Consider the following 24,981-nt stretch of genomic DNA (forward strand, 5'->3'; position numbering starts at 1 on the left):
GATCCCCTGGTGTCAATGAAAATGCCCAATTTTGAGGGTCACCTCGCAGCAAAGAAATCACAATCTTAACCTGCTGAACAGGATCTCCAGAGGAGTGAGGTCTGAGAGAAAGGAATAATTTACAATTACATTTGAAATTCTGAAACCGAGATCTATCTCCGGAAAATACCTCAGGTGTAGGAATCTTAGGTTCAGAAATAGGGGTACGTATAACATAATCTTGTAAATTCTCAACCTTCGTAGCAAGATTATTTAAACCTGCAACCAAACTCTGAGAGTCCATCCTTAAACCGGAGAGATCAGAGCCATTCAAGGATTAGAAGGAGAGAAAGGCAAGGCTGTAAATAGAGCAGAAATACAACTGAGCCAACTAAGTAGCAAACATGTAAGGAAAAAAAAAAAAAAAATCTACAGACTTCTTTTACTCTCCTTTCTTCTGCCAATTACTTTAACAGTGGCCGGTCATACTGTCATGATTCCCCAATGGCATGGGAACATCAGAAACACAAAATAACAAACTAGCCCTCGGGTGATGGAAACTCAAGCTGACCGTGACCTAAATCTACCACACAACTAACAGTAGCCAGGAAGCATTCCTACGGCTGCCTAGATGCCATGCGCCAGCCGGAGAACTAACTACGCCTGGAAGAGGAAGGAACAGACCTGGCTTACCTCTAGTGAAATTCCCCAAAGATGATAGTAGCCCCCACATATATTAACGGTGAGTTCAGAGGAAAAGACATACACAGTATGAAGGCAGATTTAGCAAAGCGAGGTCCACTTACTAGATAGAGGAAGGATACAAAAGAGGACTTCACGGTCAGCTGAAAAACCCTTTCAAAAACCCATCCTGAAATTACTTTAAGACTCCTGTGTCAACTCATGACACAGGAGTGGCAATTTCAGTCCACAAGAGCTTCCAGTAACAGGAAATGACAAACTGTAAACTGGACAAAAAATACAAAACAAAAAGGACAAGAGTCCACTTAGCTGATCAGCAGTCTGGTAGCAGGAACATGCAACTGAAAGACTCAGGTTACAATGATGACCGGCAAGGAAGTGACTGGAGAGCAAGGCTAAATAGGGAACTCCCAAAACTGATGGAAGCAGGTGAGCTGAGGCAGAAAAGAACACACAAGTCTCCAGTACCACCAGCCACCACTAGGGGAGCCCAAAAAGCGGATCACAACAGGGCTCCACTTCATCCCGGGTGATGCGGACTCTCAGGGCCGTCCCAATCTCCTGCACGAAGCCTTTTCCTGTCTGGGGCAGGTAAACAATCACAACGCCCCACTTCAGCAGAGAGCCCTCCAGCAGCTCGCCACGTGCCTCCCGCTCCACTTCCCGCTGGAACTCCGCAATCAGGTGGTTCCTATACTCTCCCCAAGGGAAGGGCCCCATGTCTGGCCCCCCCGGTTCTTTGGGAGCAGACGGCAGGAATGCTGGGGCGCCAGTGGCTGCAGCGGCGACCGGGTCTGGTACAGAGGTGAGGCGGTCTCCCTGGGGGTCGCGGCACTCAGTACCCCTACCTGGGGTGACTCCTCCAGCGTCACTCCTTTCCCCTGGGGGAGGCACACGGGCTGGGGACCGCGCAGGCAAAGGATGCCCCATCGACAGCTCCCACGGATCCAAATCCTCCAGTGGGGGTGCAGCGCCCCAGAGTCCTGGTCGTTGCAGTACTGTGGCTCCGCCACTATGGGGAGCCATGGTGCGTCCGATGGCACTGAAGGAGTTCATCTGATCAGGTATCACAGACACCAATACATTTCACAGCCGGGCCTCCGGGGGGAGCTAAGGGTTCTATTCATTAGGCCACTCCCCACCATAGTGGGTAAACTGGGGGTCAGGCAGGAAGTTAGATCAGAAAGCTGACTGGATTGGACGAAGCAACACTCAGTGGCAGAGGGTGTTGTGGAGGAAGAGACAGTAGGGTCTCTGTCAGGGGTGGGATCCTGACGGAGGCTTGGCATTGGAAAGAACGTAACGGGTCCGCGCCAGCTCCGGGAAGCGGCGGGATTCAAGAAAGGACTAGAAGCGAGATAGATTGTGCTGAGTGAGAAATTAGATCAAGCGATAGGAGAATTCCAGCAGGGGTCGTGCTGTAAGACCGAAGCAACACCCTACTGAGGCGCACTACCGGTGGCCGGAACGCCGAGGGAGTATTATAACATTCAGCTTCAAGCAATACTCTAAACAGCGGCAGGACAGTCAGTTTAAGGCGGGCTGTCTAACACATATCACCTATGAAGTCTTGGGAGGCAATTGCGGGAGAGGGGCGTCTCTAGGGTCCCGGAAGAACTCCAGGCCTACCCGACAAACGGGTGCCGTTCTAACCGTAACATCAGGGAGGGACGGACGATTAGAAGAACATCATTTAATCGAGTTGTGAGGGAACTTAAGAAACAGACACAACAGTTGTGGGGTACTTTCCGTAAGCACAGCAGGGGAGGACTACAACACATAGCGCTAAGAAGGAAGGCACCGATTTCCACCTGTGAAGAGGACTCTGGAGGTGCCATTGGACCGGCCGGACTTGCGCAGCCTGGTGAGCCGTACTCTGGACTGAGGACTCAGAGATCTCCAGTAAAGAGGTAAAGAGACTGCAACCTGGTGTCCTCGTTATTTACCGCGACCTGCACCCCACAACTGCACCGTTACAACACCACTTATTGCACCGGACGTCCCCCACTGACAGACAGGGCCACGGACCGGGTCTAGCCACCGTGACAACCCCAGAACTGAGACCCAGAGGCCCGGCTCCGGGTACCCCTAGGCCCTGCGGCGGTGTGGGGGCGCTCCAACTTGGCGTCACGAACAGGATCTACTTAAGCCTGAAGAATCAGGTCATGTGTGCCTAGGAACTGTGATTTACTGTGCTTGGACTGTATGTAATTGCAAGGACTGTGTTGCGCCAGTTGCCACCAAAATCCGCCGCCATTACAGCTCTGAGGAGAGCGCAGGGAGAGAAGAGGGGCGTGGAGGGGGCGTAGGCAAGCTGGAGAGCGCGAACAGTAATGGCCGCCCAGTCTAAATATTTCTGTGTTCTGAGGACGTGCCCGTCAACAGCCGAGGTCCGCCTCCTGATCCTGGTCGGAGGGTGGAGACCATGGGGACGGGGCCGCCCACGGAAGAGGCCGCGGGAAGAAGACGCGGAAAAGGAGGAAAAGATGGCGGCACCAAGAGCCCCACGCGGGGCTGACCCGGCTCGGCCTGAGGCGGCACAGCCTGAGATAGCCCCAGAAACGCCAACGCTGCGGGATCTGACCCTCGCAGGGCCATCGATGGGCCGGCCCCCTCTGCCACTGTCTGAAGAATGTGTGGCTGCAGCCGAGGCCCGACAGCTAGCCCGCCGGCTGAAGGCCGATGCCCGCGTATTTGCCCGGCTAGGCCAGCCCACAGAGATCAGATTGTCTACTGTTGCTTCCCACCTGACCGCGGCTGAGGGCACGCTACAAACGCCGGGCCTGAAGATCATGCCGGACGCTGAACATATACGGCGTCTGATGGCAACCTGGCGGAGCCGGCCCCAGCCTGCAGAGCAGGTTGACTTGGTAAGTGCTCCGGAGATTCCGCCATCGCACTGGGGTGTTGTGGTGGCCTTTAATCCTCAGTATGGAAGGGGAGTGATCCAGGAGATCAGGGAGCCGATACAGGTACGCGTAGACCGGGAGAAGGTGGAGCCTTGTAGCGGGAGGATCGCTCGCGATCTGGAGCCAGGTGATGCCGTCACCTACACCCGATGGAGGAGGGCTACGGGAGAGGCTGGCTGGATGGCGCGAGGCGTGCAGCGATGCATTGCCCTCCAGGCCGCTGCCGGAACACCAGAAGGGGATGATCCAGTGGGGAAAGCAGCAGAGCCCGGCCCCGCGGAACCACGAGAAGCCCAGCCTCGCCATACCCTGGAGGGACGTGTGCGCCTGCCAGTGAGGAGGACCTCCCGGCGAGGGATTTTATCACTGCTGGGACCGGAACGGCGCCCTGGCTCACCCGAGCGATCTGTTGGCCTGGTGAGACCGGATAGGAGACCACCTTCCGCCTCACCACCGTAAGGTTTTACTGTTCCTCTTAACTGTAAATAGTTAACTCTTTTCTGCTACAACCCGCTCAGGGTTAACCCCTTTTTATGGATCCCTATTGGTTTGTTTGCCTTTTTGCCGAGAGTTTTTGCACAAGTTTTAAAAACTGAGAAATCATGAACAGTGCATGATCAGAACTTCTTTGTACATAGTTTGCACCTTATTAAAGGCGCTCCCTACTGGTTTTACTTAAACAAAGACTCTTTGCGAAGATACCGCACTGGAACCTTTGCTGAGTATGGACTGGTAGCTTGAGAAGATGTGCTACCTTACAGAGACTTGGTCCTCTCTTAAAGGGGATGTTCATTTGATGCACGTAAATGGTGATATTGCTTTAAGATCGGTAGCAATAATGTCAATGGAAGAAAATGATGATAATGTTTACCTGAGAAAAGTTATATGTGTTTAACTGGTTAAATGTGAAGAAATATTGATAATGTTCTCTGAAAGAAAAAAAGTAGAAGGAAGAAATGAGAAAGGTTAATGTTGTGAAAAGAAGATAGTTGATAATGTTGATAAGAAAAGGGGGGGGGAGTAGAAGGTAAACCCTGCGTTCCCCATCGAAAGTTAGTAATGTGTTATTAAGGACAGAAAGTGAACCTGTAAGGGTTAGTGGGTGAGTCCTTATAGGAGCCAAGTAGAGCCGGCTCAGTGTTCTCGAACTGAAAGAAAAGTTATGTTCTATACTGTGTATAGTAGTTGAAAAGGCAGTAGGCCCTGGCTGAACGGGGCGGTCCTGTAACAGAAAGGAGAGGCAGTAGGTCTGGTGCCAATAGGACAGGCGGTCCTGCAGATCCAAAGTAGGAGAATGAAAAAGTTAAAGTGCCTTATAATGTGACTATAGGAAGGTCTTTAATGGACTAAGAGTGTATATCCTTAAAGGCAAAAGTTAAATTATTGTTCAATAATGTTTGCACTTAGTAGAATACCCGGTTGGGTAAGAAAAGTTAATTGTAGCATGTTGCTATGATATTTTACCATGTTTGTAACGTTCAAGTGTCCTTACCTCCCATAAAGGGAAGCCTGTTCAAATATGCTTATTGTTATTACACTCAACAAAAATTTGTATGTCTTTTTGCTAACTTGTATTGTTGTTTTCTTCCCAGTCCCGGAGTACTGTGTTTAACCAGGGGGGAGTGCAGCGCCCCAGAGTCCTGGTCCTTGCAGTACTGTGGCTCCGCCACTATGGGGAGCCATGGTGCGTCCGATGGCACTGAAGGAGTTCATCTGATCAGGTATCACAGACACCAATACATTTCACAGCTGGGCCTCCGGGGGGAGCTAAGGGTTCTATTCATTAGGCCACTCCCCACCATAGTGGGTAAACTGGGGGTCAGGCAGGAAGTTAGATCAGAAAGCTGACTGGATTGGACGAAGCAACACTCAGTGGCAGAGGGTGTTGTGGAGGAAGAGACAGTAGGGTCTCTGTCAGGGGTGGGATCCTGACGGAGGCTTGGCATTGGAAAGAACGTAACGGGTCCGCGCCAGCTCCGGGAAGCGGCGGGATTCAAGAAAGGACTAGAAGCGAGATAGATTGTGCTGAGTGAGAAATGAGATCAAGCGATAGGAGAATTCCAGCAGGGGTCGTGCTGTAAGACCGAAGCAACACCCTACTGAGGCGCACTACCGGTGGCCGGAACGCCGAGGGAGTATTATAACATTCAGCTTCAAGCAATACTCTAAACAGCGGCAGGACAGTCAGTTTAAGGCGGGCTGTCTAACACATATCACCTATGAAGTCTTGGGAGGCAATTGCGGGAGAGGGGCATCTCTAGGGTCCCGGAAGAACTCCAGGCCTACCCGACAAACGGGTGCCGTTCTAACCGTAACATCAGGGAGGGACGGACGATTAGAAGAACATCATTTAATCGAGTTGTGAGGGAACTTAAGAAACAGACACAACAGTTGTGGGGTACTTTCCGTAAGCACAGCAGGGGAGGACTACAACACATAGCGCTAAGAAGGAAGGCACCGATTTCCACCTATGAAGAGGACTCTGGAGGTGCCATTGGACCGGCCGGACTTGCGCAGCCTGGTGAGCCGTACTCTGGACTGAGGACTCAGAGATCTCCAGTAAAGAGGTAAAGAGACTGCAACCTGGTGTCCTCGTTATTTACCGCGACCTGCACCCCACAACTGCACCGTTACAACACCACTTATTGCACCGGACGTCCCCCACTGACAGACAGGGCCACGGACCGGGTCTAGCCACCGTGACAACCCCAGAACTGAGACCCAGAGGCCCGGCTCCGGGTACCCCTAGGCCCTGCGGCGGTGTGGGGGCGCTCCAGGGGCATATCAGAATAATCCTCTGGTGACGGGGGTTGATGCGGGGCCATCCTTTTCTGCAGGCCTTCTCTAGTCTCCAGTCCCACCTCATTTGAGTCATAGTTTCGTTTCTTCGGTCTCCGCCCGCCATAGAAGATCAGGAGGCGGATCTCCCCTTTTGACGGGCCCGCCCTTAGGATGCAACAATATTTAGACTGGGCGGCCATTGTCGTTCGCGCTCTCCAACTTGTCTATACCCACTCCACGCCCCTCTTCTTCTCCTGCGCTCTCCTCAGCGCTGTAATGGCAGATTTTGGCGGCAAGTGGCGCGGCACAGTCTTTGCAATAAATCACAGTCCAAGTATAATAAATCACAGTTCCAAGGCACACATGACCCGATTCTTCAGGCTTAAGTAGATCCTGTTCGTGACGCCAAGTTTGTAGCGCCCCCACTGCCGCAGGGCCGAGGGGTACCCGGTACCGGGCCTCTGAGTCTCTGCTCTGGGGTTGTCACGGTGGCTAGACCCGGTTCCGTGACCCTGCTGAGGGGCGTACAGTATTAGATGTGGTGGGTTGTGGTAGTGTAGTGCCGGTCGCAGTCAATAACGAGGACACCAGGTTGCAGTCTCTTTACCTCTTTACTGAAGGTCTCAAAGTCCTCAATCCGGAATACGGTTAACCGGGCTGCGCAAGTCCGGCCGGTCCGATGGCACCTCCAGAGTTCCCTTTGCAGGTGGAAATCTGTGCCTTCCTGCTAGCGCTATGTGTTGTGGTCCTCCCCTGCTGTGCTTACGGGATAGTCCCCACAACTGTTGTGTCTGTTTCTCGTGTTCCCTCACAACTCGATCTTCTGCTAATCTTCCGTCCCTCCCAGGTGTTATGGTTGGGACGCACCCGTATGACGGGTAGGCTCGGAGCTCTTCCGGGACCCTAGAGTCGCCCCTCTCCAAAGGTTGCCCCCTATGTCTGCGTAGGTGATTTAGGTGAGACAGCCCGCCTGTGACTGACTGTCCTGCCGTTGGTTTGAAGTATGGCTTAGAGCTCTGTACCTCCTCGGCGTTCCGGCAGCCGGTTGTTTACGCCTCAGTAGGATGTTGCCTCGATCTTACAGCACGACTCCTACTGGTATTCTCCTTCTTGCTTTGATCTCGTTTCTCACTCAGCACAATAAATCTCGCTTCTTGTCCTTTCTTAGGGCACCGCCGCTATTAAGTGCAGGCGCGGTCCCGTAGCTTTCTCTCTGTTTGCCAGGCCTCTGTCAGGATCCCACCCCTGACAGGGACCCTACCGAATCTTCCCCTGCAACACCCTCTGCCACAAGGTGTTGCCTGGTTCCAACCCAGTCAGCGTTCTCTCTAACTTCCTGCCTAACCCCCAGTTTTACCAGACTGTGAGGAGTGGCCTAATGAATAGTACCCTTAGCTCCCCCTGGAGGCCAGACTGTGAAATGTATTGGTGTATGTGATACCTGGTTAGATGAACTCCTTCAGTGCCATCAGACGTACCATAGCCCACTGTCATGATCTCTGCAGGCAGAGATCATAGCAAGCCTATAGAGGGACAAGCTCTCGGAAGATGGAACTATACTGACCATGAACTAAGCCTGCCGCGCAACTAGAAATAGCCAGGTAGCATTTCCTATTTATCGCTAGATGCCCAGCTCTGGCCTAAGACCTAAATAGCTAGCAGAGGGAAATATAAGACCTGGCTCACCTCTAGAGAAATATTCCAAAGAAGACAGTAGCCCCCCACATATAATGACGGTGAGTTCAGATGAAACAACAAACGCAGCAGGAAAATAGTCTTAGCAAATTTGAGGTCCGCTTACTAGATAGCAGAAGACAGATAGTATACTTTCATGGTCAGCAGAAAAACACTAACAAAACACCATCCAGAGATTACCTTAAACTCTGGCATTAACTCATAACGCCAGAGTAGCAATCCCTGATCAACGAGAGCTTTCCAGACACAGTAACAAAACTTCAGCTGTGAACTGGAACAAATAGGCAAAACAAAACATGGACAAAAGTCCAACTTATCTAGTAGTTGTCTAGAAGCAGGAACAAGCACTGAGAGGCATCAGATAACATTGTTGACCGGCAAGAAACCACCAGAGAAATGAGCTTAAATAGCGACACCCACTACTGATGGAATCAGGTGAAACAGGAAAGAGGATGACAAGTCCAATTCCACAAGCGGCCACCGGGGGAGCCCAGAATCCAAATTCACAACAGTACCCCCCCCTCAAGGAGGGGGCACCGAACCCTCACCAGATCCACCAGGGCGACCAGGATGAGCCCTATGGAAGGCACGAACAAGATCAGAAGCATGAACATCAGATGCATTGACCCAAGAATTATCCTCCTGGCCGTAACCCTTCCAGTTGACCAGATACTGGAGTTTCCGTCTGGAAACACGAGAGTCCAAAATTTTCTCCACAACGTACTCCAACTCACCCTCAACCAACACCGGAGCAGGAGGCTCAACTGAAGGTACAACAGGTACCTCATACCTGCGCAATAACGACCGATGAAAAACGTTATGAATGGAAAAGGACGCAGGGAGGTCCAAACGGAAAGAAACAGGATTAAGAATCTCCAATATTCTATAAGGGCCGATGAACCGAGGTTTAAACTTAGGAGAAGAGACCCTCATAGGGACAAAACGAGAAGACAACCACACTAAATCTCCAACACAAAGCCGAGAACCAACACGACGATGACGGTTGGCAAAACGCTGAGTCTTCTCCTGGGACAACTTCAAATTGTCCATAACCTGCCCCCAGATGTGATGCAATCTCTCTACCACCGCATCCACTCCAGGACAATCCGAGGATTCCACCTGACCGGAGGAAAATCGAGGGTGAAACCCCGAATTACAGAAAAACGGGGACACCAAGGTGGAAGAACTGGCCCGATTATTGAGGGCGAACTCTGCCAATGGCAAAAAAGCAACCCAATCATCCTGGTCAGCAGAGACAAAACACCTCAGATATGTCTCAAGGGTCTGATTAGTCCGCTCGGTCTGGCCATTAGTCTGAGGGTGAAAAGCAGATGAAAAAGACAAATCTATGCCCATCCTAGCACAGAATGCCCGCCAAAATCTAGACACAAATTGGGTACCTCTGTCAGAAACAATATTCTCAGGAATACCGTGCAATCGGACAACATTCTGAAAAAACAGAGGAACCAACTCAGAAGAAGAAGGCAACTTGGGCAGAGGAACCAAATGGACCATTTTAGAGAAACGGTCACAGACCACCCAGATGACAGACATCTTCTGGGAAACAGGCAGATCTGAAATAAAATCCATCGAGATGTGTGTCCAAGGCCTCTTAGGAATAGGCAAGGGCAACAGCAGTCCGCTAGCCCGAGAACTACAAGACTTGGCCCGAGCACAAACGTCACATGACTGCACAAAGACTCGCACATCTCGTGACAGAGAAGGCCACCAGAAGGATCTTGCCACCAAATCCCTGGTACCAAAAATTCCAGGATGACCTGCCAATGCAGAAGAATGTACCTCAGAGATGACTCTGCTGGTCCAATCATCCGGAACAAACAGTCTATCAGGCGGACAACGATCCGGTCTATCCGCCTGAAACTCTTGCAAGGACCGCCGCAGATCAGGAGAAACGGCCGACAAAATTACTCCCTCCCTAAGGATACCTGTGGGTTCAGAATTACCAGGAGAGTCCGGGTCAAAACTCCTAGAAAGGGCATCTGCCTTAACATTCTTAGAACCCGGTAGGTATGACACCACAAAATTAAAGCGAGAAAAAAATAAAGACCAGCGCGCCTGTCTAGGATTCAGGCGTCTGGCAGTCTCAAGATAAATCAAATTTTTGTGGTCAGTCAATACCACCACCTGATGTCTAGCCCCCTCGAGCCAATGGCGCCACTCCTCAAACGCCCACTTCATGGCCAAAAGCTCCCGATTCCCAACATCATAATTCCGCTCTGCGGGCGAAAATTTGCGAGAAAAGAAGGCACAAGGCCTAATGACGGAGCAGTCGGAACCTTTCTGCGACAACACTGCCCCAGCTCCGATCTCCGAAGCGTCAACCTCAACCTGAAAAGGCAGATTCACATCAGGCTGACGCAACACAGGGGCAGAGGCAAAACGGCGCTTAAGCTCCTGAAAGGCCTCTACAGCATGAGGGGACCAATTAGCAACATCAGCGCCTTGTCTGGTCAAATCAGTCAGTGGTTTAACGACATCCGAAAAACCAGCAATAAATCGGCGGTAAAAGTTGGCAAAGCCCAAAAATCTCTGAAGACCCTTAAGAGAGGAGGGCTGAGTCCAGTCACAAATAGCTTGCACCTTGACGGGATCCATCTCAATGGAAGAGGGAGAAAAAATATACCCCAAAAAGGAAATTTTCTGGACCCCAAAAACGCACTTAGACCCCTTCACACATAAAGAATTAGACCGCAGAACCTGAAAAACTCTCCTGACCTGCTGGACATGAGAGTCCCAGTCATCAGAAAAAATCAGAATATCATCCAGATATATTATCATAAATTTATCCAGAAAATCGCGGAAAATATCATGCATAAAAGACTGGAAAACTGAAGGGGCATTAGAAAGACCAAAAGGCATGACCAAATACTCAAAGTGGCCCTCGGGCGTATTAAATGCGGTCTTCCACTCATCCCCCTGCCTGATCCGCACCAAATTATACGCCCCACGAAGATCAATTTTAGAGAACCACTTAGCACCCTCTATACGAGCAAACAAATCAGTAAGCAATGGCAATGGGTATTGATACTTAACAGTGATCTTATTCAGAAGCCGATAATCAATACATGGTCTCAAAGAGCCGTCTTTTTTTGAGACAAAGAAAAACCCAGCTCCCAAGGGAGAAGAAGATGGACGAATATGTCCCTTTTCCAAAGACTCCTTTATATATTCCCGCATAGCAGCATGTTCCGGCACAGACAAATTAAACAAACGACCCTTTGGATATTTACAACCCGGTATCAAATCTATGGCACAATCGCACTCACGGTGCGGAGGTAACGACCCAAGCTTGGGTTCGTCAAAGACGTCTTGATAATCAGAGAGGAACTCAGGGACTTCAGAGGGAATGGACGACGAAATAGAAACCAAAGGTACGTCCCCATGAATACCCTTACATCCCCAGCTCAACACGGACATTGCTCTCCAGTCCAAGACTGGGTTGTGAGACTGCAACCATGGCAATCCCAGTACCAAATCGTCATGTAAATTATACAGCACCAGGAAACGAATAATCTCCTGGTGATCCGGATTGATACGCATGGTTACTTGTGTCCAGTATTGTGGTTTATTATTAGCCAATGGGGTGGAGTCAATCCCCTTCAGAGGAATAAGAGTCTCCAAAGGCTCTAAATCAAAACCACAACGATTGGCAAAGGACCAATCCATAAGACTCAGAGCGGCGCCAGAGTCAACATAGGCGTCCGTGGTAATGGATGACAAAGAGCAAATCAGGGTTACAGACAAAATAAACTTAGACTGAATGGTGCTAATGGAAACAGACTTATCAAGCTTCTTTGTACGCCTAGAGCATGCCGATACAACATGAGTAGAATCCCCACAATAGAAACACAATCCATTCTTCCGTCTAAAATTCTGTCGCTCGCTCCTGGACAGAATTCTATCACACTGCATACTTTCTGGCGTCTTTTCCATAGACACCGCCAGATGGTGCACCGGTTTGCGCTCCCGCAGACGCCTATCAATCTGAATAGCCATTGTCATGGACTCATTCAGACCTGCAGGCAAAGGGAACCCCACCATAACATCCTTAACGGCATCAGAGAGACCTTCTCTGAAAGTTGCCGCCAAGGCGCACTCATTCCACTGAGTAAGCACAGACCATTTACGGAATTTTTGGCAGAAAACTTCAGCTTCGTCTTGCCCCTGAGATAGTGCCATCAAAGTTTTTTCTGCCTGAAGTTCCAAATGAGGTTCCTCATAAAGCAAGCCCAAGGCCAGAAAAAACGCATCCACATCGCGTAACGCAGGATCCCCTGCTGGCAATGAGAAGGCCCAATCTTGAGGGTCACCCCTGAGCAAGGAAATCACAATCCTAACCTGCTGAGCAGGGTCTCCAGCTGAACGAGACTTCAGGGACAAATAAAGCTTACAATTATTTCGGAAATTCTGGAAGCTAGCTCTATTCCCTGTGAAGAACTCCGGCAAAGGAATTCTCGGCTCAGATACCGGAGCATGTACCACAAAATCTTGTAAATTTTGTACTTTCGTGATGAGATTATTCAAACCCGCAGTTACACTCTGGAGATCCATTATTGTCAGGTGCACACAGAGCATACAGAGATTAGGAGGAGAGAGAGAAAAAAGACTGCAGCAAGGCAGACTGGAGGAAAAAAAAAAAAAAAAAAAAAAAAAATTCCAGCAGACTTCTTATAACTCTCCTTTCTCAACCAGGGTCTTTAACACTTAACTGGCCGGTCAAACTGTCATGATCTCTGCAGGCAGAGATCATAGCAAGCCTATAGAGGGACAAGCTCTCGGAAGATGGAACTATACTGACCATGAACTAAGCCTGCCGCGCAACTAGAAATAGCCAGGTAGCATTTCCTATTTATCGCTAGATGCCCAGCTCTGGCCTAAGACCTAAATAGCTAGCAGAGGGAAATATAAGACCTGGCTCACCTCTAGAGAAATATTCCAAAGAAGACAGTAGCCCCCCACATATAATGACGGTGAGTTCAGATGAAACAACAAACGCAGCAGGAAAATAGTCTTAGCAAATTTGAGGTCCGCTTACTAGATAGCAGAAGACAGATAGTATACTTTCATGGTCAGCAGAAAAACACTAACAAAACACCATCCAGAGATTACCTTAAACTCTGGCATTAACTCATAACGCCAGAGTAGCAATCCCTGATCAACGAGAGCTTTCCAGACACAGTAACAAAACTTCAGCTGTGAACTGGAACAAATAGGCAAAACAAAACATGGACAAAAGTCCAACTTATCTAGTAGTTGTCTAGAAGCAGGAACAAGCACTGAGAGGCATCAGATAACATTGTTGACCGGCAAGAAACCACCAGAGAAATGAGCTTAAATAGCGACACCCACTACTGATGGAATCAGGTGAAACAGGAAAGAGGATGACAAGTCCAATTCCACAAGCGGCCACCGGGGGAGCCCAGAATCCAAATTCACAACAGCCCCCATTAGCGGCGGAGCCACAGTACTGCAACGACCAGGACTCTGGGGCGCTGCACTAGCAATGAAGTTGGCCTTCTCAGAGTGGAGAAATCTCTTGGAGGGGGCTCGCTTTCCCTTCCAAGTATTCACAGACTACAAGAATTTGGTTTATTTGCAGACCACCCAGCGGCTAAATTCTCGCCAGGCCAGATGGTCCTTGTTCTTCTCTCAGTTCCATTTCACCCTCCATTTTCTTTCCGGGGAGAAGAACATTCGTGCCGACGCTCTCTCCTGCTCCGTTGTATCTTCTGAGGAGGAGGAAGAGGAGCCTCGGTTTATTGTCCCTTCAGAGAGCCTGAGAACTGTGGCCCCGGCTTCGCTGGAGTCTGTGCCTCCGGGCAAGACTTTTGTACCATCCAGTTTGCGTCCGGAGGTTCTCTCATAGCTCACTCTTCTAGGGTGGGTGGACATTTTGGGACCAAAAGGACATCTGTGCTACTGGCAAGGACATATTGGTGGCCGCATATGGCCCATGACGTCGCAGACTATGTTCGGGCATGTGTCTCCTGCGCCAGGAACAAGTCTCCTCATCAACGGCCAGCTGGGTTGCTTCATCCCCTGCCAGTGGCAGACAGACCCTGGGAGATGGTTGGGATGGATTTTGTGGTGGGCTTACCCAAGTCTCGTAGCTGCACCATTATTTGGGTTATCACCGACCATTTTCCCAAAATGGTGCACTTGGTGCCTCTTCCACGGCTACCTTCTGCACGGGCTCTGGCGGCGTTGTTTATCAAACACATATTTCACCTACATGGTATGCCGGACAAAATTGTCAGTGACCGGGGTCCCCAGTTTGCGTCTCGATTCTGGAGAGAGGTTTGTCGTCTACTCAGCATTGAGTTGAATCTCTCCTCAGCTTATCATCCCGAGACGAATGGGTTGGTAGAGAGGGCCAACCAGACCTTGGTCACATATCTGCGACATTTTGTCTCAGCCAGGCAGGATGACTGGGCATCCTTGCTACCGTGGGCGGAGTTTGCGCTGAATAACGCCATAGCCGACTCCACCGGACAGACCCCATTCCTCCTAAACTATGGTCAGCATCCGTGGGTACCTGTGCCTATGCCCGTGTCTTCCGCCGTCTCCAGGGTGGCAGAGTGGGCTGTGGAGGCGCGGAACATTTGGGACCACACTCAGGATGCCATTCGGGCCTCCAAGGAGAGAATGAGGTCCTCCGCCGATGCACATCGGCACCCCGCTCCGACCTTTGCTCCTGGCGACTTAGTGTGGCTCTCCGCCCGTAACATCAGGCTGTGAGTTGAGTCCACTAAGTTTGCTCCTCACTACTTGGGCCCCTTTAAGGTCCACGAACAGGTTAACCCAGTGGTCTACCGTCTGGCCCTTCCGCCACGCCTGGGTATCACTGACACCTTTCATGTGTCCCTCTTGAAGCCCGTATACATGTCCTGGTTTTCCGAGTCATCTGCCGGGACATCGGGTTCGTCTATGATTATGAGGTGAATGCTATTTTGGGGTGCAAGGTGGTACGTGGCAAAAAATTTTATTTGGTGGACTGGAAGGGTTATGGTCCTGAGAACCTGCTGAGAATATTCGGGCTCCGCAGCTCATTGCTGCCTTCGAGGTCCAAGGGGGGGGGGCTAGGAGGTGGGTAATGTAGGTAATGGAGCCTGCTCAGCGGAGGCGTCGGTCCCAGCATCATGCTCAGTCTGACACTGTGCGAAGGGTTACTGCTGCCTTTCCAGCTTCTGCCAATGTAGCCAGTACTGGTCAGCGGCGAGCAGACGTCTTTGGGAGTAAGTCCTACTTTACCCCTTCTGAGCATGCCCAGTGTAAGATCTCTCATTGCAGATCAAGCGTCACATGCTCAGGTACTGCAGCTATTCCCATTGGTACTCTAGGAAGGTCCTGAAGTTGCTGCAGCTATAAAAGGTGTGCATGACTGCACGGCCATGTGCTAGTATCTTTCTGAGTTATGTGCTTTGCGTCAGTGTGGTCATGTGAGATTGTATTCAGGGACCCGGCTGAAATAAGCCCCTAGAATACCGGCACCTCCAGGGAGGAGATTGTGTGTTTGAGTGTATTCAGGGACCCGGCTGAAATAAGCCCTTAGAATACCGGCACCTCCGGTGAGGAGATTGTGTGCATGCATGACCACTGACTGCTCTCTGTTGGGCAGTTAGCCTGTGCTCCTGTGAAGTCTAACAGGGCAGAGTGCTTTCCTTTCACGGCTACTCTTTGAAGTAACAGAGCTAGTCTATACTGCCAAATAGTGCCACCATTTACTAGCAGCAGGTTCCCCTGCACGGTGGACCCCGGGCTGCGAATGCATCAATAATAATAAACATCTATATTTACTCGGTGCGTTCCGCTATATATATTTGGAAGTTGTGCAAAATGTTTTCAGATTTTAGCATTTTCACAACAGTCATGGCCAACTTTGCCAAAATGGGTGGAGCTTTGCTGTTACGGGGCATGGCTAATCCCTCCTTTCTATTTAATGAAAATTTTATCTTCTTTAGTGGATTAATTTTGCCAGAGGAATACTCTAGTCCTTGACTGGAGTTCATCTCTGGTGGAGACACATGGCACTTGTAAGATGAGCCTAATTTACTAAAGGGAAATGTTACCAGATAAAACGCTATTAACCTGCAGATATGGTGTAAATCTGCAGGTTAATAGCATTACTAACCTACCCGGCGTAAGCTTTATTCTACGCCGGCAGCATTCAGGCTAAGTCACGGGAGTGCCACCGATGCAGATTGAGTCACCGCTCTGAGAATACAGAGAAGCGGCTGGCCCTGGCTAACACTATCTCTGCATTGAGGCTGTCTGTCAGTCAGGTCCGGGGGCACAGTTACATCTGCCATTCTGTATTCTCAGATGGTGACTGAATCTGTGCTGGCGCATCCCTGCGACTGGAACAAGATCACTGCTAGCAGGAATAAAGTTAATTTTCTCCTCAGAGTGTTAAGCTAAGTGCAGTCACCGGCCAGCATAATAACGCTATTAACTTGCAGATTTACCTCATATCTGCAGGTTGATAGTGTTTTTTCTGGTTATAGGTTACCTTTAAATGGAAAGAATTAGATGCAGCATACTTCTGTATGTCCCCGTTCATTAAGTCTGGAGTGTACAACGCCGGCTTAAAAAATCAGCTCCTAGTGTGTATTTGCAGACCTCTATGATTCTGAGGGATAATTTGCAGTAATACCCAGTTACTAGTTATGATTAGTGATGGACAAGCAAGCTTGTCACTGCTCGGTGCTATTTGGAACATCACTGTGCTCGAGAAACTCGGCACTCGATGGAGTATCCGGGTATTCGCTCGCCATGCTTGATCCCCCGCCCTGCATGTTTGGAACTTGATTTTTAGCCACTAAACATGTGGGGATTGCCTGACAGGGTAGTGCTGTAGCCATGTTGACTACTGGCATTACTGTGATTGGCCGGCCACATAGCATCATCGAGTCTACATAAGACCCGGAGATGCCATCTTAGGGCTGTCCCACACGTCCAGATAATTCCGGTACCGGAATAAATCGGTACCGGAGTTATCCATGTCCGTGTGCCTGGGAACTCACGGAGGCCATACGTGCGGCACACGTGTGCCGCCCGTATGGCGAGTGGGTACCACACGGAGCGTGTGGTACCCACTCTGCATCATGCTGAAGCCGCGATTCATATCTTCCCTGTAGCAGCGTTTGCTGCAGAGAAAATATGAAGAACAGTGTTAAAAATAAAGATCCATGTGTCCGCCGCCCCCCCACCCCCTGTGCGCCCCCCCGCTGGTCAGAAAATACTTACCCGCTCCCTCGCTGCTTCCTGGTCTGGCCGCGGCTTCTCCTGCATGCGGTCACGTGGGGCCGATCATTTACAGTCATGAATATGTGGCTCCACCTCCCATAGGGGCGGAGCCGACTATTCATGATTGTAAATGATCGGCCCCACGTGACCGCATACAGTAGGAGGCGCGGCCAGACCAGGAAGGAGCGAAGGAGCAGGTAAGTATTTTCTGACCAGCGGGGGGGCGCACAGGGGGTGGGAGGGCGGCGGACACCTAAATCTTTATTTTTAACACTATTCTTCATATTTTCTCTACAGCAAACGCTGCTACAGGGAAGATATGAATACCGGCTTCAGCACCATGTGGGGGGGACAGCGCTTACTGTAGCGCTGTCTCCTGCACGCACGCGGACCCCAGATGGAGAATGTCCGTGTGAGGTCCGTGTTTTACGCGGACCCATTGACTCTATTGGGTCCGTGTAAAACGTGCGCTCCCACGAACACTGACATGTCTCCGTGTTTGGCACACGGAGACACGGTCCGCAAAAAATCAATGACATCTGCACAGATGCATTGATTTTTATGGGTCTACGTGTGTCAGTGTCTCCGGTACGTGAGGAAACTGTCACCTCACGTACCGGAATCACTGACGTGTGAAACCGGCCTTAGGCGCATTGTACTAGGACAAAGTGTAGGGTCAGTCGCTGCTGCAGAAGGAACAGTGTGTTCTATAGCGTTTATTAACCTGCTGGTGCCAGATTAAACCAACAGCCCTTTTTAAGGCTAAGTCAAATCGATTCTATTCTATAATGCTGCTCTTAGCTACAATTAGGGGAATATTAGCTGCTGTATTAGAAACAGTGTATTAGAGGCACTTAGAACAGAGTTGATCGCATAGTCCTTGGTGCTGCTATTTTAAACCAACAGCCCTTTTTAGGGTTAATTCAAATATATCCTATTATCTAATAATAGTATTCATATCTGAAAATAATTTAGGGTTATAGCTGGCGGGGTAGGTATTAGCATATTAGAGACATTTTTGTCATGGGTGATTTTATTACAGACTTTGTTGCTGCCACGTGCAAGAAAAAATCCTTTCAAAGACTATCCAAATAGATTCTATTCTGTAATAATATTGCTGATATCAGAAAATAATTTAGTGTTAGAGGGCGGAGTAGGTATTAACATATTAGAGACATTTAGGCACAGTTGACTGCGTTACAGATCGTGTGGCTGCCACGTACAAGAAAAAATCATTTCAGGGACAATTCAAATAGAAAAGATTCTATTCTCTAATAATACTACTTTTTGCTGCGTAAATACCGTTGTTTAAAATGTGCAAGGCTTGTTGTAAGGGATAAGGAAGTGATCGTGCTGCTGATGATACACACAGAAGCCATAGCCGTGGTCTAGATGAAACTGTGCCTGCTGCGGGAGCTCAACAGAAATGAACATCCACATCCTGCCCCAATTTCAGGGGGGCATAGGACACCACTGTTGAAGCCAGAACAGTGTGAGCAGCTTGTGGGTTGGATTTCAGATAATGCTTTCAGTCTGCTTCCCAGCACCACCTTGTCTTCCACATGGTTTAGTCTCACTAGCCAAGAGTCTAGACCACTTAATTCTCACCCTGATCCTCCTTCCTCCCACCATGCCAAGTCCCATGAGACAAAACACCCCATACTTGAACACTCCGAAGAGCTCCTTACCTTTCCTTTTATGGCTTCCTCTGGCCTGTCACCGTGTAAGTTTCAAGAGGGACATGAGGAGATTATGTGCAGTGATGCCCAAATATTTGAGCAGCCACAGTCAGAAAAAGTCGACAGTGGTGAACAGCAATTACTGTCTCAAGAGGTGGATGATGATTAGACACAGTTGCCAACAAGTCATGTTAAGAGAACAAGTCAGAAGAATGACCAGAGTGAAGAAGTGGAAGATGAGGTGTTGGATGATGAAGCCACTGACCCAACCTGTCAAGGTATCATGCACAGCAACGCAGAGTGGGAGGCATCCACAGCACCACAAAAGGCAGGAAGAGGAAGTGCAATTGAGTGGGGGGCTGTCCCAGGGGAGGTATTGCTCCCAATTAAGGCCTCATTGCAGGATTCTTCCACTACCAGGATATCAGAGGCCAGGGTAGTTATTGTGGACCACCAAGATAAAAATACTCCATACATGCTCCATACATACTCCATACATACATACTACATACATACTACATACATACATACAACATACTACATACATACTATATACATACTATATACATACTATATACATACTACATACATACTACATACATACATACATACTACATACATACATACATACTACGTACAGTACATTCATACATTACATACATGACATACATATAGACATACAGTACATTAAACATTGATTACATACTCACCATTACTTGTCATTTTGATCCCCGAAGCCAGTGTCAACCTGTAAAAAATATGAAAAAAACAAACAACCAATATACTCCCTGTCCACAGAAATCCACGAGTATCCCACGACGATCTCCCGTGGAGAGTAGCAGCATCAGATAATGCGACCGCTCTCTAGGGGCTCCAGAAACACAATGACTGGAGGAAGGTATTCCTTTGCCGCTGTAGAAAAAAAAAGTCCCTAGTCTGACTTATGGCATTGCTGGGTGAGATATTTTCCCAGGCAGCAATTGCCATAAAGTAAGACTTTGAACTTTAGTAACCTCAGTGATGCACTGCAGGAGCCATTGTCTCCTGTCAGTGTGTCACTGAGGGTCCTATAGAGCGGTGACATCACCCGATGTCACTGTTCTATAGGGGAGATCCTCATGGGACACTCATTATTAATTTGACTACGGCGGACAGGTAGTATACGGTTTATTATTTTACATTTTTTGCAGGCGCTGAAGTATGGTCTGTATGGTTAAATGAAGAATATTAAAATACTTTTTCCTAATGTGTGCGTGTTTTATTAACCCTTTCTTACTATTGGATTAATAATGGATAGGCGTCTTATTGACGCCTCTCCATTATTAACTTGGCTTAATGTCACCTTACAATAGCAACGTGACATTAACCCCTTATTACCCCATATCCCACCGCTACACGGGAGTGGGAACAGAGGGGCTAAGTGCTGGAATTGGCGCATCTTACAGATGCGCCATTTCTGGGGCGGCTGCGGTCTGGTATTTGGAGCCGGGGGGGGGGCAATATCCATGGCCCCTCACTAGGCTATGAATATCAGCCCGCAGCTGTCTGCATAGCCTTTCTGGCTATAAAATATAGACCCCACGTCATTTTTTGGGGGGGTCCCCCTATTTTAAAAGCCAGTAAAGGCTAGGCAGACAGCTGCGGGCTTATATTCATAGCAGGCTACAAATATTGGCCCCCGGCCGTTGGCTTTCCCCCCTCTGGCGCAGAAAATTGCGCCGTTTTTTTTTTTTTTAAATTCAACGCTCATAAAGGCCTCTTTCACACTTGCGTCGGTACGGGTCCGTCGCTATGCGTCAGGCCGACGTACCGACACACGTTGTGAAATTTGTGCATGACGTGGGCAGCGGATGCAGTTTTTCAACGCATCCGCTGCCCATTCTGAAGTCCGGGGAGGAGGGGGTGGATTTTCTGCCGCGCATGCGCGGTAGAAAATGACAGACGCGACGGACAAAAAAATGTTCACTTGAACGTTTTTTCGTGCCGACGGTCCGCCAAAACACGACAGAGCCATTGCACGACGGACGCGACGTGTGGCCATCCGTCGCAATCCGTCACTAATACAAGTCTATGAGAAAAAAAACGCATCCTGCGGGCACATTTGCAGGATCTGTTTTTTCCCAAAACGACGGATTGCGACGGATTGCTAAAAACGCAAGTGTGAAAGTAGCCTTAGAAACATCAGCCTTTCTATTATATATCTATGGATATATCTATCTATAGATGTATTTATAGATAAATATATCTATAGATACATAGATGTATCTATCCATATATCTGGCTACTTTCACACATCAGGTTTTTGCCATCAGGCACAATCCGGCGAGTTTTGGAAAAAACAGATCCTTTTTTTCCACCGGATCTTTTCTTCCACAGGATCCGTTTTTTTCTGCCGGATCCGTTTTTTTTCCGCAGGATCCCTTTTTTTTCCACCGGATCCATTTTTTTTTCCACTGGATCCGTTTTTTTCCACCGGATCCGTTTTTTCCGCTGGATCCTTTTTTTCCACCGGATCCGTTTTTTTTCACCGGATCCGTTTTTTTCCGCAAGATCCGTTTTTGTCTCATAGAGTTGTATTAGCGCCGAATTGCACCTGATGGCCACACGTTTCATCCATTTTTTGCAGGATCCATCAAAAAAGCTGTTTCCACCAGACAGAAAACACATACAGAGGAACATTTTTTCTGTCCGGCGAAAAAACACACAGCGACGGATCCAGCAAAAAATGGATGAAACTGAGATGTGAAATGATGAATCCGGCCTCCGAATCCATTTTTTCATGCATGTTTCCATTCAAATCATGCACATTTTCCATTTATTTATTTATTTCCAAAAACTGCATGAAAACCACGCAAAAAACGGAACGAAAACTGCATAAAAAACTGCATCAAAACTGCATGAAAAATAGCATCAAAAACCGCATCAAAAACTGCACCAAAAACTGCACCAAAAACTGCATCAAAAACTGCATCAAAACTGCATGAAAAACAGCATCAAAAACCACATCAAAAACTGCACCAAAAACTGCACCAAAAACTGCATCAAAAACCGCACCTAAAACTGCACCAAAAACCAGCATCAAAACCTGCACCAAAAACTGCACCAAAAACTACATGTCGTGTTTTGGCGGACCGTCGGCACAAAAAAACATTCAAGTGAACGTTTTTTTGTCCGTCGCGTCCGCCATTTTCTACCGCGCATGCGCAGCAGAAACTCCGCCCCCTCCTCCCCGGACTTCAGAATGGGCAGCGGAGGCGTTGAAAACTGCATCCACTGCCCACGTCGTGCACAAATTTCACAACGTGCGTCGGTACGTCGGCCCGACGCATAGCGACGGACCCGTACCGACGCAAGTGTGAAAGAGGCCTTTATGAGCGTTTAATTTAAAAAAAAAAAAAACGCAAAAAAACGGCGTGGGCTCCCGCGCAATTTTCTGCGCCAGAGGGGGAAAGCCGGCAGCCGGGGGCCAATATTTGTAGCCTGCTATGAATATCAGCCCGCAGCTGTCTGCATAGCTTTTACTGGCTATTAAAATAGGGGGACCCCCCAATAAAATGACGTGGGGTCCCCCTATATTTTATAGCCAGAAAGGCTACGCAGACAGCTGCGGGCTGATATTCATAGCCTAGAGAGGGGCCATGGATATTGGCCCCCCCTGGCTACAAATACCAGTCCGCAGCCGCCCCAGAAATGGCACATCTGTAAGATGCGCCAATTCCAGCACTTAGCCCCTCTGTTCCCACTCCCGTGTAGCGGTGGGATATGGGGTAATAAGGGTTTAATGTCACGTTGCTATTGTAAGGTGACATTAAGCCAAGTTAATAACGGAGAGGCGTCAATAAGGCGCCTATCCATTATTAATCCAATAGTAAGAAAGGGTTAATAAAACACGCACACATTAGGAAAAAGTATTTTAATATTCTTCATTTAACCATACAGACCATACTTCAGCACCTGCAAAAAATGTAAAATAATAAACCGTATACTACCTGTCCGCCGTAGTCCAATTAATAACGAGTGTCCCACGACGATCTTCCCTATAGAACAGTGACATCGGGTGATGTCACTGCTCTATAGGACCCTCAGTGACACACTGACAGGAGACAATGGCTCCTGCAGTGCATCACTGAGGTTACTAAAGTTCAAAGTCTTACTTTATGGCAATAGCTGCCTGGGAAAATATCTCACCCAGCAATGCCATAAGTCAGACTAGGGACTTTTTTTTTTTACAGCGGCGGAGGAATACCTTCCTCCCGTCATTGTGTTTCTGGAGCCCCTAGAGAGCGGTCGCATTATCTGATGCTGCTGCTCTCCACGGGAGATCGTCATGGGACACTTGTGGATTTCTGCGGACAGGGAGTATATTGGTTGTTTGCTTTTTTCATATTTTTTACAGGTTGACACTGGCTTCGGGGATCAAAATGACAAGTAATGGTGAGTATGTAATCAATGTTTAATGTACTGTATGTCTATATGTATGTCATGTATGTAATGTATGAATGTACTGTATGTAGTATGTATGTAGTATGTATGTATGTATGTAGTATATATATAGTATGTATGTATGTATGTAGTATGTATGTATGTAGTATGTATGTAGTATGTATGTATGTAGTATGTATGTATGTAGTATGTAGTATGTATGTATGTATGTAGTATGTATGTATGTATGTAGTATGTATGTATGTAGTATGTATGTAGTATGTATGTAGCATGTATGTATGTAGTATGTATGTAGTATGTATGTATATATGTAGTATGTATGTAGTGTGTATGTATGTAGTATGTATGTAGTATGTATGTATGTATGTAGTATGTATGTATGTAGTATGTATGTTTGTATGTATGTAGTATGTATGTAGTATGTATGTATGTATGTAGTATGTATGTATGTAGTATGTATGTATGCAGTATGTATGTATGTATTTAGTATGTATGTATGTAGTATGTATGGAGTATTTTTTATTCTTTTTTTCATTCAACACATTAGCCGGATGATGGGACTACTACTGTCTCATCATTGGCTAATGTGTCAATCACTGTCAGTGTAGCAGGCATAGCCCGATGGGACTTGTAGTCCCATTGGACGATGCCTGCACACACGCAGAGAGCCCCAGCAGACATGCACAGAGGCACGGCAGCCCGCACAGAGGCACGGCAGCCCACACAGAGGCACGGCAGCCCGCACAGAGCCACGGCAGCCCGCACAGAGCCACGGCAGCTCGCACAGAGCCCCGCAGCCTGCACAGAGCCACAGCAGCCCGCACAGAGCCACGGCAGCCCGCACAGAGCCCCGCAGCCTGCACACAGCCACAGCAGCCTGCACAGAGCCACGGCAGCCCACACAGAGCCACGGCAGTCCGCACAGAGCCCCGACACACAAGCACAGAGCCCCGGCACACAAGCACAGAGCCCCACGGTCACGCACAGACACCGCCCGCACACACAAGCAGTCTCCACCCACGCACCGCCAACGCACCGCCCACACTCCGTTATAGTGCATAATTGCACTATAGGAACTTCCGGTTCCGATTTCCGATATCGCAAAAATATCGGAACTCGGTAACGGAATTCCGATACAGCGAATATGGGCCGATACCCGATATTTGCAGTATCGGAATGCTCAACACTATTCACTACAGTAGATTGGCAATTAAATGATTCTCATGAAGAAGCTGAAGCACCTGTCGAAAATGCTCCCAATGCTGCTCGCGAGAACCTGAGTAAATTTATCAAAGTGACCCTTAGATGTATTGAAGGCAGTCATCACCTTGACAAACACATATAAGGTTATATGCCCCTCTCAGATCCAGTTTAGAAAACCATTTGGCCCCATTAGTTGATTAAACAGATCAGGACTAAGAGATAATGGGTATGGATTACGTACAGTAATCACATTAATTTCCATAAAATCCAAACAAGGACACAAACCTCCATCTTTTTACTTAAAGGGAACCTATCACCCCGTT

This window comes from Ranitomeya variabilis, chromosome 3 (genome assembly GCF_051348905.1).
Source record: "Ranitomeya variabilis isolate aRanVar5 chromosome 3, aRanVar5.hap1, whole genome shotgun sequence".
Taxonomy (NCBI): Eukaryota; Metazoa; Chordata; class Amphibia; order Anura; family Dendrobatidae; genus Ranitomeya; species Ranitomeya variabilis.